The sequence below is a fragment of the Pseudoliparis swirei genome, chromosome 19 (genome assembly GCF_029220125.1).
Source record: "Pseudoliparis swirei isolate HS2019 ecotype Mariana Trench chromosome 19, NWPU_hadal_v1, whole genome shotgun sequence".
Taxonomy (NCBI): Eukaryota; Metazoa; Chordata; class Actinopteri; order Perciformes; family Liparidae; genus Pseudoliparis; species Pseudoliparis swirei.
This window is the reverse complement of record NC_079406.1, coordinates 25076380-25089273: the sequence shown is the minus strand read 5'-3', so window position 1 is coordinate 25089273 and position 12894 is coordinate 25076380.

The following is a 12894-nucleotide window of genomic DNA, read 5'->3' as shown; positions in this document are numbered from 1 at the left end:
AGAGGGAGGGAGGGAGAGAGAGAGTGAGGGAGAGAGCAATAGAGAGAGAGCAATAGAGAGAGAGGGAGGGAGGGATAGAGAGAGCAATAGAGGGAGAGAGCAATAGAGAGAGAGGGCAATAGAGAGAGAGAGAGAAATAGAGGGAGAGAGCAATAGAGAGAGAAAGAGAGGGAGGGAGGGAGAGAGAGAGTGAGGGAGAGAGCAATAGAGAGAGAGCAATAGAGAGAGGGAGGGAGGGAGAGAGAGAGAGCAATAGAGCGAGAGAGCAATAGAGAGAGAGAGAGGGCAATAGAGAGAGCGGGGGAGGGGCTTTCAAATCACTTATTTCATGACAAGTGAAGCTCAGTCAACGCTTTGCATCAAGAGGCTCGTTGGGTTTCTCTTTTGGCTTCTGGGATCCGATCTGCATCTGGACTCCTCAGAACCAACAGGTGCGGGTCGCTCTCATTACAGCCTGTCTTCAACCAAAACCACAGATTATTGTGGCGTCTGCACTTGACAACAGGATCCACGCAACATGTGATAATGCAGAGCACCGACATGTCGGGGGGGCAGGGGCTCGAACCCAAAAAAGGCACCCGTCGCCAAAATGATTCATCTATTGATCTCTGTAACTTGAAGTTAGCGAGTAATTGGTTGCTACGCAACAACTGAAACACACAAAATGACATGTTTTCTATTAACAATAACAATTTATTTTCATTTACATAATGATAGAATGAAAAATATGTATTATGACAATAAAAGTCTTTCTTTCTTCAACTGTGGCCCGAAAGTGATGCTATAAACGCGGTTTACCCCCCCCCCCCCCCCCCCCCGGAAAAGAAAACAATGAGCACAAAGCTCAGAGGGTAGCTGAAGAGTCGGTGATTATCCTCCTTTCACACAGAAGGGAGTCGTGATATAATACATTTGATTGTGGGCGTCGACATCCATCTCTTATTATTCTCTCTCGCTGCTTGATTGATAAAGACGGAGCGACCGGAACGAGAACACGGGAGTTATCATCGACTCCGAGCACATGAAGTCCCTCCGATGAAGATCGGGGTGAAGTAACGACGTGGTTCTTTTGTTGAGTTGTGAATAAACAGCTTCACTTGCCCAACACTGATCCTGAAGTCGCATCATTAAAAAAAACTATTTCCACTCTTCAATCGTCGAACCCCAAAGCGCTCTGTGATATCACACCGAGAAAACGCTCTGGTTCAACCCTATTATTTCACACCAATTTCTTTTTTTTTCCATTACTAAGTCAAACACTCTTCGGAGTCTCATTATGTGGTGTGAATGAGTCCAACGGTGAGTTTTATTCTGAAATAGTGTAAAGCTCAACACAAAGTTATTATTGGCCTTTGGTTGTTGGAAACTTTTTTTCAACATGTCAAAACACGGGACAGCAAACAGAAAAAAGGTGCGTCAGAAAATATATATTATATAATATGGATATATATTTGGAGTTGGATGTCCTCGCCCCTTCAGCTGGATGTGAGAGGGAGCCAATCAGAATCATGACGGATGGGATGTCGTCTCTGGAAAGTAAAGATGATGGACGAGCTGATGAGGGTGTCACCGGAGACGAGAGTTCAGAGCTGCAGGATCAGGATTATTTGTGGTGGGAATGGAAAAACAAAAATGTCCAGAAAATCCAACAAGGAACCAGTGATTGTGTTGGATTCATTTTTAATATTTTTGCGTGAAAAAAATGACGACTTTGTGTATATTTAAGAACAACATCATTACTTTACCCCGATCTTTTAATTTAATGATGCGTTCAGAATCCTAGATGGACACGTGCAAGTCGGATGTTTGTGAGCCGTAATGTTCCCACTTTTTTTGTTTTGAGGAATTTTATATATACATTTAAATGTTGATTGAGTGTCTCAGAGAATTTAGTTATAAAAGCCTCGACTGAGTGACACCAGGTATTTGTCTTGTTTCTGGAAGCAATGGAACAAATGTTTATATGTTTTTTAACCACCAGTGACTTTTTAGCTGCAATGGTTGGACCTGTGTCCTCGTATTGTATTGTATTTATAAATTGTTGTTGTATTTGTGTTTGTTTTTTTATGGACCCATGAGTCTGGATTAAAGAAATATCTATTTAATATACCAGGAACAGATATAAGATGCGTTAACAGATCAAACTTAAAACTAAAATAATTTTATTAATAACAGAGCTTTTATTTGTTCATTAATAAGCTGCATTGTATCTTAATTCATAGTGAAAATTAAAGCCGACTGCTGAATGGTTCTTTCCTTAAGTTGCATTTTTGTATTTAACTATAATCACACAAAAATAAGATACAGAGATGAACTAATAAATGACCCTGGGAGACTCGTCTATACACACACAATGAATTCACCTTCTGATGCCGTATTACACATTTGTATTGCTTCATTCACATGAGAAATGCAGCATCGTGACTTAAGCAGCCTGCATATAATATGTCACAATAGATGGATTTTAGCTCCTAGTTTGGCATCTGCTAATAACAGCAGCGAACGGTTTTCAAAGGCGTAAGTGCATTGATTCATCAAACGATTCCTTTTATATTTCCACGTCTACTTGATTAAAGGAGAACCCGAGAGCCCGCAGCACGCTGACCTTCTACCTTCCTCGGCGGCGCGGAGGAGAGAGAAAATGGGAGAAAAAAATATTATGTTTTTTTTTTAAACCGGCCTTGACGGGTCCGACAAATTCGAAGAGGAAGTAGAAGAAAGAAAGAAAAAAGCACTCGCTGATGAAACGTTGCACGAGAAGATGGAAAAGAACAAAGCACGCCGCTGCTTTCTCTGATATTTAAACTCATGTTTTACAAAAAGAGAAGGATTCTTCGCGTTTCCACTTCCCTGTAGAGATGAATCCAACACACGGGGCTCACGTGGAGGATACCGTACCTTCTTTTAAAAGCATAATAGAGCCACAGATGGCTTTAATGGCGTGAAATGTGCCCCGGTGCAGTTACACCCGCCGTGATATAGAGACCTGTCGGGAAAATCACCCGAAATCAGGTCAGTTTTGCACTCAAGGAAGAAATGGAAAAAAAACTCTGGCCCGGACAGATTTAATCAGTGTCTGATTTATAACCTCTAACCACTTAATGTCCCCCGCGCTGCGTTCACATCGTACACAAAGAACGACAATGAATCTGTGCAGGGTCGTAGAAGTCCTGCTACCGACTACGCCACTGTCCTGTTGAGACTCCGCCCACTGTTGAGACTCCGCCCACTCCTCCTCTCTACCGCCATCTGCCTGATGGATCGTGGAGGTCTCCATCGTGGAATATGCCTACTATGAACTATTCATACACTCTGTCACATTCAGTGAATGTATTTAAACTCTAAATCTGTCCTTCTGTACACATGACATCTATTGCACCTGTCCATCCTGGAGAGGGATCCTCCTCTGTTGCTCTCCTGAAGGTTTCTTCCCTTTTTTTTCCCCTGAAGGGTTATTTGGGAGTTTTTCCTGATCCGATGCGAGGTTTGGGGGCAGGGATGTCTCTGTGTACAGATTGTAAAGCACTCTGAGACAAATTTGTAATTTGTGAAATTGGGCTATACAAATGAACTGAATTGAATTGAATTGAAAAAAGAAAAGAAAAAGGGAAATTCTTTTTTATTAAAGGGTTGTTCTTCTCCGCTCTCAGCTCGCTTACAGAGGATAATGGCCATGAAATGAAGGGGGGGGGCAGAGAGATAGCAAGAATAAATCTAATATCATTGTACCAAACACGGCCGTGCGCCCGGGGGTACAGCACAATACGGTGTTGTTATGGTTTAATGCGCCTGGATTTCTTTCTTTTTTGTCGATCTGATGATATAACCGTGATGTGAGCGTGAAAAGCTACCGTGGCCTACGGAGTCTCGACAGCGGCCGAATTATCAGGGTGAAAGTAACGACGCCTTTTTTCCCATTAGACGTCGGATTTTTGTTTTCACGCTCTCCTTTCTCATCGGCCGCTGAACCCGAAAGAAGAAAAAGAACAAAATTGCATGAATCAGGCGGCAACAAAGCGTGCGCGAAGGTACGGCAGGTGGCATTTGAAGCCGTTGAACTGCAAACAAAAGGCAGCATGTGGTGGGATTGTTTTCTTAACGGCTGTTTTCGAGGTCAATAAAGAACTTTGGGCCTTCGGCTTTTTACCTTATGTGGACTTAAAGTGGCAATAGCTACATGTCAACTGAGAAAATACGCCATTTAAAGCTACTAAACGGTCCTCTGGGCGAGATTTTCTTCTTCTTGAGAAACCAAATCTGTGAAGATAACTCGACCAGTATCATCTTCGTGACCTTCTGTGATAATAAACTCACATTTCACAGTAATGTGCTCGATGCATCGGATCACGCTCGGTCTTACGCTCCTGGCCGGCGTGAGCGCGCAGGCGAGAAAACACTCGGGTGCGCCTTTGATCCGCATCAGCAACAAAGACAACGGCCACTAAATGGTTCTCGCTCCGGCTCTGCAAGCTGCTGCATTGTTTTGAGATTTGATCAGCTGTGCTGCCGCCGTGACCCAAACCCACTCTGTGTCCTAATGAAAAGTCCATTTGGACGACAGGCGATGCCGCCTCCTTCCTCCCCGAGAGTCGACACGGGGGGGGGGGGGGGGGGACGGAGGCGCGCTTGTCCTTCCGTAATCAAACAAGATGAAAGAGACCGCGGCGACGCATCAGATTAGACATTCACGGCAAGTCGTGTGGGACTACGTCCAGGTGAATCTCTGCAGAAATCACAGGCAAATAAGCCGGACGGTGGAGAGAAGAAGAAGAAGAAAAAAATAGCGAGAGCCCCTGGAAGGGAGTTTACGCCATTTAGGGATTCGCCAAGATGGCCTCAATTCAAGTGTGCTGGTCAAATATTAAATAATCTAATTTAAAATTCATATGATGCTGTGACTCTCCTAACTATCGTATGAGAATCAGTCATGGGTCACATGATGCTTATTCTGCTTGGAGGCTTAATATACCGGCTACTTCGGCAGTAATGGACTCGTGGGAAATAAACTCAGAACAGTTTTCTACTCCACCCATGGCGGCGGCTTGGAATTACTCTCCACTTTGGAATAAGGAGGTTACAAGACCTGTTCTTGTGGGGGGCAGGATGTGTGGGGTATTGGGGGGGGGGGTATTTTATTAAATATGGTATATTTAGATCAACTTTGCAACATTCAGAGGAATTCATATTTATAAATATGGTAATTTGGTAGAAACTGAATCTAAATACATGTTGTTTTTATTACTGTGAACACACTTTAAGAGTATTATTACTTACAAACACCAGACTATTGGTTCTTAACCTTACTGGAGGTACTGAACCCTGCAAGCTTCATCGGTGCATTAGGCAAACCCTTCGTAATTGAAAAAATATAAAATGTGATTTCTTCAAAACATAGGTATATATACGATAAAAGTGCACCAAATGAACCACATCACATCAGTTCTACACAAAATCACTGTGTTCAAAGAAAAGAAACATGAATTTCACACAAAAACATAACTCATGGAATATTTACTGCAAATCAATGTGACTTGTGCCGTTGCCTTTCAGATACAAGTCTAAAATTTCACAAAGAAGTCTGTTCTTTCTCTTAGTTTTCATGTCTACCATCCTCGAAAAGGAGTGGAAAGAAGAAAAATTGTGTGTTGCCAAATTGTCGGCAGCTAATTTTTTGCCCGACTTGTGTGAACCGGGTTGTACTGTGTGTGTCTTGACACCCCTGCCGAACTCCTAAGAGTGACTCGCCGACCCCTGAGAGTGACTCGCCGACCCCTGAGAGTGACTCGCCCGACCCCTGAGAGTGACTCGGCCGACTCCTGAGAGAGACTCACCCAACTCCTGAGAGTGACACGCCCAACCCCTAAGAGAGACTCACCCAACTCCTGAGAATGACTCGCCCAACCCCTAAGATAGACTCACCCAAATCCTGAGAGTGACTCCGCCCAACCCCTAAGAGAGACTCACCCAACTCCTGAGAGTGACTCGCCCGACTCCTGAGAGAGACTCACCCAACTCCCGAGAGTGACTCGCCCGACTCCTGAGAGAGACTCACCCAACTCCCAAGAGTGACTCGCCCGACCCCTGAGAGTGACTCGCCCGACCCCTGAGAGTGACTCGCCCGACTCCTGAGAGTGACTCGCCCAACCCCTGAGAGTGACTCGGCCGACCCCTGAGAGTGACTCGCCCGACTCCTGAGAGTGACTCGCCCGACTCCTGAGAGTAACTCGCCCAACTCTTGAGAGTGACTCGCCCGACTCCTGAGAGTGACTCGCCCAACCCCTGAGAGTGACTCGCCCGACCCCTGAGAGTGACTCGCCCAACTCCTGAGAGTGACTCGCCCGACTCCTGAGAGTGACTCGCCCGACCCCTGAGAGTAACTCGCCCGACCCCTGAGAGTGACTCGCCCGACTCCTGAGAGAGACTCGCCCAACTCCTGAGAGTGACTCGCCCAACCCCTAAGAGAGACTCGCCCGACCCCTGAGAGAGACTCGCCCGACTCCTGAGAGAGACTCGCCCGACCCCTGAGAGTGACTCGCCGACACCTGGGGTTCGATTAAACCCAGGTAAAGAACCTCTGTACTAGACATTTTAGACACAAGGACTATTTCCACCAACACACACAGTTGTTTTGCTCGCTGCTCCAGGGATGGCCATGGTGGGGTCCAGTGTGTGATCCGGACTTAAATACCTCATAAAAGGGGGATTGACATTCAATCCTCCACAGAGATTCATGATCCCCAGAAGATGCATCCTCCTGACTTTAGTGATTCCTTGGTTGTTCTATCTTGCACCACCATGACATGAACCTTTACTTAATGGTTGGGGTTCATTTGCTAAGGTTTGCATGCTAAAAAAACTAAACAAAAATGGTTAAAATGGTAAATATTATACCTGCTAAACATCAGCGTGTTTAAATGATTGCTGAAGGCGTTAATGTTCTTCTTTTTTTTCCAATTGTGAATATCAATTACGTTTCAAATTGCCCTATTAGAAGACAAACAAACTTCAACACCAATTTAATTAGCTCACCGTCACTGATCACCTTGGAATAAATATGCTCTCTAAAGTGGGGGATGAGCGACGAAGAATACGCACTGTGCATTTCAATCAAACGCTCCTCTCCCCACTTTTCAGTGGCCATTCATGTCTCATTTTCCCGGCAAATTATCGATCAATGCGTTCCCATTTCTCAGACACACCTTCTTGTGTGTATTGTGCGCAGGAAATCAATGCGCCCCTCAGTGGGCTTTGAAAGGTTGATGATGCAGAAACACAATTGATCCATTAATAAAACAGTTAAATCCAATCCATAGCAAACAAGAGAACGAGCATTTGGCTATATGCATTCACAGAGCACACACACACACACACAGATAGTCAGACAATCTATTTTTCCGAATCTGGTGGGCAAAGAAAATGCTTGAATAATACATCACAGGTCAATGATAATAAGAAGTCCTGTCGATGTACGTTTATTGAAGTAATTGCACTTGTTCCATCTCTTCACGGAGAATATTCCCCCTCCACTCCCCTCATCGACCCTCCCTGTCTATCCTGTGTCTCTCTGTCTTTCTCTCTCTCTTATGTGGGCTGGAATCCTGTTGCCTTTTTGTCTCGATGTTATGCTGTAATGCCTGTTCTTACAAAAACAACAGCTACCGGCCCGCTTATGTTCCGTGTGTTTCTTATGTCCCTCGGTGCAGAAGTAATCGCTCTATAAGGAAGCTTCTGTGTTTTTCCATTTGATGTTTATGCAAATATGCCTCTAAAATGTAATTTGCGTTTTGTCTGAACCTGTAATTTGTATTGCGCTTGTGTTATCAGTTCACAATTAGCTAGCTGTAGCTTTGTGTGTTTGTATTTGTGTGTGTTTACATTGCAGCTGTAGCTTTTAACTAGCTTTAGCGTTTAGCTTGCTTTAGCTTTTAACTAGCTTTAGCATTTAGCTTGCTTTTAGTTACTTGAAGCTTTTAGCTTGCTGTAGCTTTTAGCTACTTGTAGCTGTTAGCTTGCTGTAGCTTTTAGCTAATTGTAGCTTTTATCTTGCTGTAGCTTTTAGCTACGTGTAGCTGTTAGCTTGCTGTAGCTTTTAGCTTGCTCTAGCCTTTAGCTAGCTGTAGCTTTTAGCTTGCGTTTAGCATATTTATTTTACCTACATTAGCTTCTAGCTTAGCGCCAAACAAACATGTACGCATGCTGCTATCCAAGTTTAGAATTCAACCGTAGACGATAATGATGCAACTATCTCGGTAATAACAGTAGCTTCAGATAGCTAGCAGCTAGCAATGGGATTCGGCTCAAAACACATGTTTTCCCACTATATCTTAATATATATAAACAGATTAGCACTTCAGTGGCACTTGAATGGCACTTATTCATGGTATTACTTATGGTAGGCTATTACTCATGGTATAACGTATAGTAGTAGTCATGGTATTACTCATGGTATTACTCATGGTATTACTCATGGTATTACTTATAGTATTACTCATGGTATTACTTATGGTATTACTCATGGTATTACTCATGGTATTACTTATAGTATTACTCATGGTATTACTTATGGTATTACTCATGGTATTACTCATGGTATTACTCATGGTATTACTTATAGTATTACTCATGGTATTACTCATGGTATTACTCATGGTATTACTTATAGTATTACTCATGGTATTACTCATGGTATTTTTGTAGTTTGGCGTTCTTGAAGAAATGTTAGTTTCTTGATTCTTGTAGTTCTGAGGTCGTACTCATGGTTGATTCACTTATTGTAAGTTGCTTTGGATAAAAGCATCAGATAAATGACATGTGATGTAATGTAATGTAATCAAACATCACAATCAGGCGTGCGAGGCATGTCGCTAGCGTGATACTAAAAATCGTGATGCAAATGACAGACTAGTCACTTTTTCCCATTCATTTAATCCTTTAGCGTTGTAAATTATGATTTGGAAGTAGTATGTAATGGAAAGGAAATATCAAAAAACAATGTATTGTCGTAATGCTAGATTATTCAACAAGTCAATAAGTAAATATATTAGGGGTTATTTATTGTCTAAAGTTCTAAAGTGTGTACTTTAAGTAATACAACTCGTTAACTAAGCATAAGTTAAACGCTATTCATTTTTTGAACTCCATTTGATATCATAATGAAAATATTTGAGGACAGTTGTCGCGCTAGTCCAATTTTTCCTCAGCAAGACGCGAGTGCTCTTGACGTCTGGAGCGCGAGACACGGACGGCAGCATGTCTCACGTCTCCCCCGCAACTAAAACATCTCAAGCGTAGGAGGCCTCTTCAACCGGGAGCAGAGAAAGTACATTCTGAGAGGCTTCAGCCCTCTTAAGACACCGCATGGTGGGAGGTCTATTTTCTCTCAATCTTCCCTCTCGCCACAGGGAGGGTGTGTGTGTGTGTGTGTGTGTGTGTGTGTGTGTGTGTGTGTGTGTGTGTGTGTGTGTGTGTGTGTGTGTGTGTGTGTGTGTGTGTGTGTGGGTGCGTTGCAGGTTGAAGTCTAGGTCAGAGGCGGGTGGTAGAGTCACTTCGCATTGTCAGATCCCTCCACAGATTAAAAGAGAGAAGCTGTGTTTTCATTTTTCAATAGCTGACACTTATCAGAACGATGAGAAGCGAAGGAGCCGACCTCGTGAACGTGATCACGGCTTAACTGAAGCTTCCTTCATCAATTGGATGTCAAATAGCTCAATCCTGTGCCATGCATCTCACAGCAATACTGTTTGTGAATCATCTTTATTGATTTTACTCATTCAATTTAATGTTATTACATGTGAGTTTTACAAATAACCATTTGGCAGGAGCATATTAGCTCCCTTATGTAAACATTGTAGCATTCAATAGCATTAATAATTTTAAGCATGAATAAAAAGGAGGTTGGAAGTACACGACAAAGGAACTTATTGTGTAAAATACTAAAATAATAAAATAATAAATATATTAAAATGTATTATATTAAAATAATATATTAAAATGTAAAGAGTACTACTGTATAAAGACTGTGTAAATGTATAAATGAAAGGAAACTGAGAGCCATACAAGGGGAGGGGTGGGATGGGGAAAAATGTGTGTAATATTTTTGTTTTGTCTTGTTTTGTTTTCTCTTTGTTTTCATCTTATGATTTTTTTTTTAAAACATCATCCTTGTGTGGTGTTTCTACAAGGTTATACCTTTGTGTATTTTCTTTTTGTAAAATAATACTTTCAGTCTAACAAACTGTAAATGCTGGCTATTTCACTACAAATATCCTGTAAAAAAAATGTGTTTAGAAAAATAAATCTAAAAAAAAAAAAAAAATGTAAAGAGAGATATAGATCTATAGACATATATACATAGAAATCAATGTACTTTAGAGTCACAGTGTAGACTCAAACAGGTGGAGATACAAGACTATAAACAACGCTACAGACGGTTAAAAATAAGGCTGTGGACTCAGGGGGAGGGATCACAGCCTATCACAGTGTACCAAATATAGAAGTCCCTTGGTCTCTGGAGAGGCCATCAAGTGTCTCCTTTCTCCTTTGACTCAACCCACTCCAGTTGATGAACCGGACGCAGAGGGGAAGGCTTTGTTCCTTCGCTGAGGAGAAGAAACATGGAGACAATTTAAAATGACTTTGCTGTAAAAAAAAAAACACACACACAAAAAAAAACGTTGTTTATGCTGCAATTAAAAACGCTGGAGTGAAGTCAGTTGTACTCAGTCGTAATTGTAGGCTCAAATAAATTCAACTCGGTAAAGACTAACATGTCCTGACACGGTGGAGCTCCTCACTGATATTATTGGTTTCCACTGATGTGACAAAATGTCACGTTCATTTCACACTTTCTGAACTCGGACTGGGTAAAAGAGCGTCACATTGTCTTTGGGTTAAGTGGCTTTACGATGATTATCCCATTAAACTGTCTCCACACAATGACAGCACACGCTGGTTGTTAAATGTTTCCTCTGATTACCTGACAGATACACTTTCTCTTTGCTTCACCGTCACCGTTCTCATCAGCGTCGTTTAGGAAGTTTGCACGTAGTTCGTGAAAACAGTGGAGCTTTTGGCATCAAAAGAGTCAAATGTTTATCTCCGGATGTGGTGGAGACCAAAACGGAGATAAAAGAAGAGTGAGCGTTGGATTTGCATATGCCAGGTGGCCCGAAACAGGATTTAAAATGGATGTTTATGTTTCTCCTTACCTGCCGGAAAAAAAGATTCTATGTTCACACTATGAGAGACAGAAGCAGCAAAAGCATAACCAGCTGCATTGTTACATAATAGCATGACATCTTAATAAGTTGACGTACAAGGGACACAATATCTTATTTATGTCTTAATCTTAAATTTGATAAAATTCTGCAAATCCACATAAATACAAATGTGACCAAAATCAAGCAAGACTGCTCACACTGAAAAAAGTATCTGCTTTAAGAAGGATATATATATATATATATATATAGCATTAATTAAATGGAGGTTGGAAGTACAGGACAAAGGAACTTATTGTGTAAAATATTAAATATATTTAAATTTAAAAGAAATCGTGGGAGAGAGAAAAGAAGAAAAGAGATCTATAGACATATATGAATATAAATCAATGTACTTTATATACAGTGTATATATATATATATATATATATCCTTCTTATATAGATTTTTGATTTTGGTCACATTTGTATTTATGTTGATTTGCAGAATTTCATCACATTTTAAGATTAAGATAAATATATATATATATATATATATATATATATATATATACACTACCGTTCAAAAGTTTGGGGTCATCCAGACAATTCCGTGTCTTCCATGAAAACTCACTTTTATTTATCAAATGAATTGAAAATAGAATAGAAAATATAGTCAAGACATTGACAAGGTTAGAAATAATTATTAATATTTGAAGTATTAATTTTGTTCTTCAAACTTCAAGCTCAAAGGAAGGCCAGTTGTATAGCTTATATCAGCAGAATAACTGTTTTCAGCTGTGCTAACATAATTGCAAAAGGGTTTTCTAATCAGATATTAGTCTTCTAAGGCGATTAGCAAACACAATGTACCATTAGAACACTGGAGTGATAGTTGATGGAAATGGGCCTCTATACACCTCTGGAGATATTTCATTAGAAACCAGACGTTTCCACCTAGAATAGTCATTTACCACATTAACAATGTATAGTGTGTATTTTTGATTCATGTTATCTTTATTGAAAAAACAGTGCTTTTGTTTGAAAAATAAAGACATTTCTAAGTGACCCCAAACTTTTGAACGGTAGTGTATATATATATAGACGGTGTAACAGTCAGCACATACAAAAGATATAGCATAACATTCTCTGCATAAATTTGACCCCCAAAGCCATTAAAGAGGCTTGTGTCTCCGTTTTTGAAGTCCATCCTGGTGAATAGCTGCCCATGAAAGTTCCCAGCAGTGCAGTGCGGGGTGTTTGGGTATGAAGGCCTTTGTGCAGAGGGCCCTGAGGGCAGCGGAGCGGCGCTCTTTTAGAGTTTGATTTATAATTGAAAGCTGTGTTTACATCAGCTCTCCGGGCTCCGTAGCACAGGGAGCAGAGTTCCGAGCTTGATGAAGGAGAGACCCAGAAATTGAACCCATTAAAGTTGGAATTTTTAGGCAAATTGGCAGGAAGGGGCGAAAGGTCGGCGTGGTCATAGAGCATGGTGTTTACACTTGATTGTACATCCCTGTGTACACTGGTGGTCCTCTGAAAGGAGCGCAAGGAAATGTTAAATCATCTCTGACAGCTGAGAAATTGACCACGTCCTGGCTCTGACACGTGTGCTGTGGGAGGTTGAGAGACTCTAGGCGGAGATGTCAGGGGAAGCTAAAGAGCAATCATCACGCTCGGTCGACTTTGTGTAATTACAT